This window comes from Anolis sagrei, chromosome 2, assembly GCF_037176765.1.
Source record: "Anolis sagrei isolate rAnoSag1 chromosome 2, rAnoSag1.mat, whole genome shotgun sequence".
Classification (NCBI taxonomy): domain Eukaryota; kingdom Metazoa; phylum Chordata; class Lepidosauria; order Squamata; family Dactyloidae; genus Anolis; species Anolis sagrei.
In genome coordinates this window covers 86810943-86817220 of record NC_090022.1, presented here as the reverse complement: position 1 = coordinate 86817220, position 6278 = coordinate 86810943, and positions in this window count along the sequence as shown.

Genomic DNA, 6278 nt, shown 5'->3' with positions numbered 1-6278 from the left:
TTGTTTTCTACTGCCCTGGAGGCTAGGACGCAGAACAATGGTTTCAAATTACAGGAAAGGAGATTCTACCTGGACATTAGGAAGAACTTCCTAACTGTGAGAGCTATTTAGCAGTGAAACTCTCTGCCCTGGAGTGTGGTGGAGGCTCCTTCTTTGGAGGCTTTGAAACAGAGGCTGGATGGCCATCTCTCAGGGGTGCTTTGAATGTGATTTACTTGCTTGGCAGGAGGTTGGACTGGATGGCCTACAAGGTCTCTTCCAATTCTATGATTCTGTGAAACTCAAAATGTGCCATTAGTGTTTCATTTACAATTTCTAGTTTTTAGATGTGCATCTAACTCTTCGACAGCTCGCTGTGAGGCATTTGCTCGGTTCTTCATGGATAAAATCGCTCTGATCCGCTCCAACCTGGACGCCACAGTTACCGCAATCTCTGAAAATGTAACGTGAGCACCTGCTTACCCAGTTTTAATGGATTCATTTCAATTTGTGCAACCTGAGGACATTGACAAGATTTTTGGACAGGCGAGGGGACCACATGCATCCTGGACTCCTGCCTGTCCTGGCTGATAAAGGAAGCCAGAGGAGGGTTGTCAGAATGGTTAGACATGGTGGTTAATGCCTCCCTTCTCGAAGGCAAAATTCCAACGAGCTTAAAAGATACTGTGATAAACCACTGTTGAAAAAGCCATCACTGGATTTGAATAATTTGGCCAGTTTCAAATCTCCCCTTTCTGAGCAAAATCTTGGAACGTGTGGTTGCCTCATAGCTCTAGGGATTCTTGAATGAAACTATCTGGATTCATCGCAGTATGGCTTCAGACCAGGTCATGGGAATAAAATAGCCTTGGTCTCTTTTAGTGGAGGATCTCCGCAGAGAGCTTGACGGGGACTGTTTCCCTGTTGGTTCTCCTGGACCTCTCGGCGGCTTTTGATACTGTAGACCACAGTATCCTTCTGGGTTGCCTCACGGGGATGGGCCTTGGAGGTACTGTTTTGCAGTGGCTCTAGTCCTTCCTGGAGGGTCGTACCCAAAAGGTGTTGCTGGGGAATTTCAGCTCGGCCTCACAGCCATTGTCCTGTGGTGTCCCACAGGGCTCAGTATTGTCCCCCATGGTGTTTAATATCTACATGAAGCCATTGGGTGAGATCATCCAGAATTTTGGAGTCCGATGCCATCTGTATGCAGATGACGTCCAGCTCTATTACTCCTTTCCACCAGATGCTTAGGAGGCAATCCAAATCGTGAACTGGTGCCTGGCCGGTGTGATGGTCTGGATGAGGGCAAGCAAATTGAAGTTGAATCCAGACAAGACAAAGGTCATCTTGGACAGTTGGAAGGCCGAACAAGGTATAGGGTTACAGCCTGTGCTGGATGGGGTTACTCTCCTTGAAGGCACAGGTGCACAGCTTGGGAGTCCTCCTGGAGTCATCGCTGAGCCTGATATCCTAGATTTCGGTGGTGGCCGGGGGGCTGCTCTCCGTCCCACCACTGTCACAGGTGCAATGGGTAGGGATGAGAGAGAGGGCCTTCTCAGTGATTGTCCCTCAGCTATGGAACTCCCTTCCTGGTGAGATTAGATCTGCCCCCTCTCTCCTGTCCTTCAGAAGGCGGGTAAAAACTTGGCTGTGGGACCAAGCCTTTGGGTCTGTGCAATAAGGCAGCGATAGGAAAACTTACCATGCTAACCGGATTCGATGTGGATGATTGAGACAGTTTTAAACAGTGGATTTTAATGTCGAGATAAATGGTTTCAATGTTTATGTTTGTCTATAGTTTCTTTATGTCCTGGCATTGAATGTTTGCTGTTTATATGTTGTGCTCCGCCCTGAGTACCCTTCAGGGTGCGAAGGGCAGAATATAAATGCTTAAAATTAAATAAATGATTTTCTGGTTAATGCTCTTTCAGCCTTTGATATCATAGCCAGTTAAATGTTAAAAACATGTATGGGTAAGATCTAGCCAGTAGTTTGCATGATGAGCCCAGAGATCAGAGTGATAGTCACACTTTGTATTAAACAGTGAGTATGTTGATCTGCTGTTTCCTGTTTCAAATTGCAGGATCATGATTTGTTACAGAAAGATATATTATCTGTGATTCTTAATCTCTGTTCAACCCAAGTTTGAATTTTAGCCACGGTCACATGGTAAGTTAATCACAGTTTCAATCCTGATAAGAGAAACCTTGTAAAAATAAAATATATCTTTAATCTGAGGCAGTATTTTGAACACAGTTTTATCCCTGTGTAAGGACATGTGGAGAAGGCAAAGGAATACATACAGTGAAATCTACGTGTTTTATTTCAGAATCATTGCATGTTTGTTTTTCCTACTAGTGGTAGAGCGAAGGCAGATTAGGACCGACTAGATCTCTGGGTGATTTATAGTTCATCAGCAAGAGATTATGTTGTACAATAATAAAGCTTAGAAGTAAACCAAAAATTGATTCTTTTGTGAAAGACCTTATGGATTTAGTTTTAGCACCAATCAGAAATTCCTTGGTTTGTTATGTTATCGTTTGCCCATGCCATTGTTTTGCATCTAGATTCCGGCTAAAGGACCTTGGTTTTCCAATAAACGCAGTTGTTTTGAAAGCCTGAAGTGGACCCACCTGCACCTCAGGTACCATCTATAAATGTATGTATGTCCTCTTCTTGCACTTCAGAACAGTGCTACAGGCTTGTCAGAAAATGGATGAAACAAATGGAAATAGACCAGTCTTCTTTGGCAGGACATGTACTATAATGGCTAGAAGTGACATCTTCCAGAGCAGGTAGAGTTGACACACTAGCCTTAGCCGGGTTAGTGCATCTCTAGCTACAGCTGATACCTGTGTGTTCAGGTTTCAGCTTGAGTTGAACAGAACCAACTTTAAACTTGGGTCTCCAGACCACCACAAGCTCAGCATGACCCCTTTCCATGACCTGCTTATAAAATGCCCTTTTTTGTTTGGATTAAGCTTTAATGTATTTGCTTTTATCTACCCTTGTGCCAGCAGGACTGCTGACAGACAGGTCAGCAGTTTGAATCCAGGGAGAGTGGGTTGAGCTCCCTCTGTCAGCTCCAGCTCCCCATGCAGGGACATGAGAGAAGCTACCCACACAATGGTAAAATATCAAACATCCGGCCATCCCCTGGGCGACATCTTTGCAGACGGCCAATTCTCTCACACCAGAAGCAACTTGCAGTTTCTCAATTCACTCCTGACACACATCCACACAAATCTACAACACTGAGGGCCAACTAATCACCTCCAAACAAAGGATTCCCCCAGGCAGTAAGAAGCCAGACCTTGAAAACTGCTAGGCCACTAAATCAAGGTGGCCAATTGCTACATTCACACCTACCTCCAACAGACAAGAGTTCTTTCTTCCACCCTGGACATTCCAGATAAATCAACCCTATTTTCCTAGTTTCCAACAGACCTCACAACCTATGACGATGCCTGCCATAGATGCAGGTGAAACGTCAGGAGAGAATGCTTCTGGAACATGGCTATACTGGCTGGAAAACACAACAACCTGGCCATGAAAGGCTTTGGCAATACATTAAATCTACAACACTGCTGAAATTTTGCATCAGTTGTTAATTTTTGGGCTGGCTAAATGACATGATGAACTTGAACTTTCAAATCAATTGTATGTCATAGCTTTCAGGTCAGTAGCAAAGAATATAAGGAAACATTTACATTGTGTTTTCATTATGGTGTTTATTACAGTGGAACATGCTGATGGCAGCAGCTGGGATTTGTTGTTATTTTTCTTTCCTTAAGGAAATCAAGTCATAATTAGGGGATTGGGCACACAGGAATTTTGTCCTAAGTTTTTGAGTTGTTTCTGCTAGGTTGTATTTCTATCCCGGATTCATGCAAACAAACCAAACGTTACAACCTTCTTAACCATATAAGCGGCTTCTCCATGCATGGATTTTTGTGTCAGATAGTGATATACCCTCTCAAGATAGTTGTTTAGGGCAGTAGTCAAAGCAAATACATAACGACTTTTCCACTTCTGCTCCTCATTGCACAAGACCGTAGAATTATTTTTCTCTCCTGTTCCTGCTTTTTTGACTCTGTGAAACTTCCAAGGAAAACATGGTTTGAATAGGCTGGGCCATCCTGTTTTCCACAGAAGGAAAAAGGAGTGAAATGTTTCTGATAGTTATTCAGATACAGTATGAAAATACTTTTCCAGTAGACTGTGTTCCTCACTTGTCCCCAACAGAAAGAGGATACTGTTGATTCGAAGGGTCTAAAGTTTTGATCTAGGTATGAAGTATTTTTAATTGAAAAATGTCTATAAATAGTATAGGACTGGGAAAATATTACGGTTCCTTCTCTGTATTATTATTCTAATATGATGATATTTCTACTGTATTTCTCTCTTGTCCCCTTTCATCAATTGCATCTTCTGGGTTTGGACTTGAAACATTAATTGTATATAATTTATATCCGACATGTAGAATATATGATAGTGTTTCGTTCTCTTAGTATAAAGCCAGTACTGTGGTTGCGCTCTCATATTGCTGAGAAACATGTCAGACTGCTACAGGGTAAAATATTTGTAGGCTTCATGGACTTGAAATCAGCAATTGATTCCATCTCTAGAAATAAACTTTGGGGAAAATGGACAAGAACTTGAATGATAAAAGAGTTCTAGGCCTTATTAAGGCCCTGTATAGTGACAGGAAGCTACAGATTAGATGTGGCAACCTGGGATAACTTTCTGGAGAAATATCCATGTCCAGAGGAGTCAGAATAAGGCTGCATCCTTGCCCCTACCTTGTTTAATACATTCATCAATGATCTGGAAGAAACCTTATCAGACCCCAATGAACATCTGCCCAAGCTTGGAACAATAAAAATCTCCTTATTGCTCTCTTGATGTTGCTGCTAACATCTCATGCTCCAGGGCAGGACTAAATCATTTATTAAGTAAATTCCTAAATTATTGCTTATGGAATGACCTAAAATCAATCACAGAAAGTCTAAAATTATGGTTTTTTGAGGAGTGTGGGGGGGGGGGGGGAGATCTCATGCCGATGGTCCCTCAACGGGCATACTTTAGAACAGGTTAGAAGCTTTCAATATCTGGGGTTGCTTTTCCATCACACTCTGTCTGAGTCTGCTCACATATCTTCTATTTCTCCGAAAGCACAAGTTATCAGATCAGCCACTTTACCAAAGAGGGGTGGTATATAGCATCAGCTATTAAAGTTTTTAATGCCAAGACAGCTACTCAGTTGCTGTATGCATCCAGCATCTGGATTGGTGGCTTAACACCTAAGATAGGCCAGCACCAACCACAGTTCTTGAGAGCCCTCTTTCAGTTCCCCAGATGTATATCATCCTGTGTCTTGCTGTTACAATCCGGGGAAATCCTCCTGTCAAAAAGAGCTTGGTAGTGGGCCCTTCAATATTGGATTAAGGTCAGTGTTTTCAGACTGGGCTCAGGTCTGATTCACCATCTAGCCCAGGATGATTGCACTAGCAACTGATTCAAGCTTAACTCTGAAACAGCCTTTTCTATTGGCCTTTCTTCATCTCTCTTATCACATTTGGGGTTTGACATGGCACTTAAATCTATTAACAAAGACTCTGGGATATTGCCTTCTGTGAGCGGCTCATATGTTTCTTGTCCCCCAAGTGCCCTGAGTATACATTATGCTGGGCCTCTTCATGAAGCAAATTATCTTGAGAATTTGACTATGGCCAAGTATCACTACCTATTCTCCAAGGCAAGGTGCAGTGTTCCCATCTGAGGCAGATTTGCGGGAGTCCCATACAATGCAAGACTTTGCCCATGTAATAACCAGGATGTTGAATGTATGTATTGCATCATACTGTCCTGCAGTTTTTACAAACAGGTTTGGTTACATGTTATTAACCCACTACTGAGCAACCTACCTGGTAGATGAGCCCAATTCCATGTAAAGTTTCCTACTAGGTGGTGACAATTTTCCCCCTGTGATCCTGGCTGTTGCCAAGTTTCTCTCTGAGGTAGCCAGGATACAACAACTTCCTGTATTAGACTCAGGTTGAAATGTGCCTTGTATATATTTGCAGTGTTTTTATCCTTGTTCATATGCATCTAGAATATCACTTGTCCTGTTTTTAAGTAGTCCTACCAGTTTATGAATCTGCTGTGTACCATTTCTGGTGAACAAATTGGGTCTTTGGACCATAATAAAGATTGATGATGAGGAGTATTGTGGTTCTGATGGATTTGCTTTAACAAAATGTAATGCTGCACATACATTCCATGTGCAGCATTTAAAT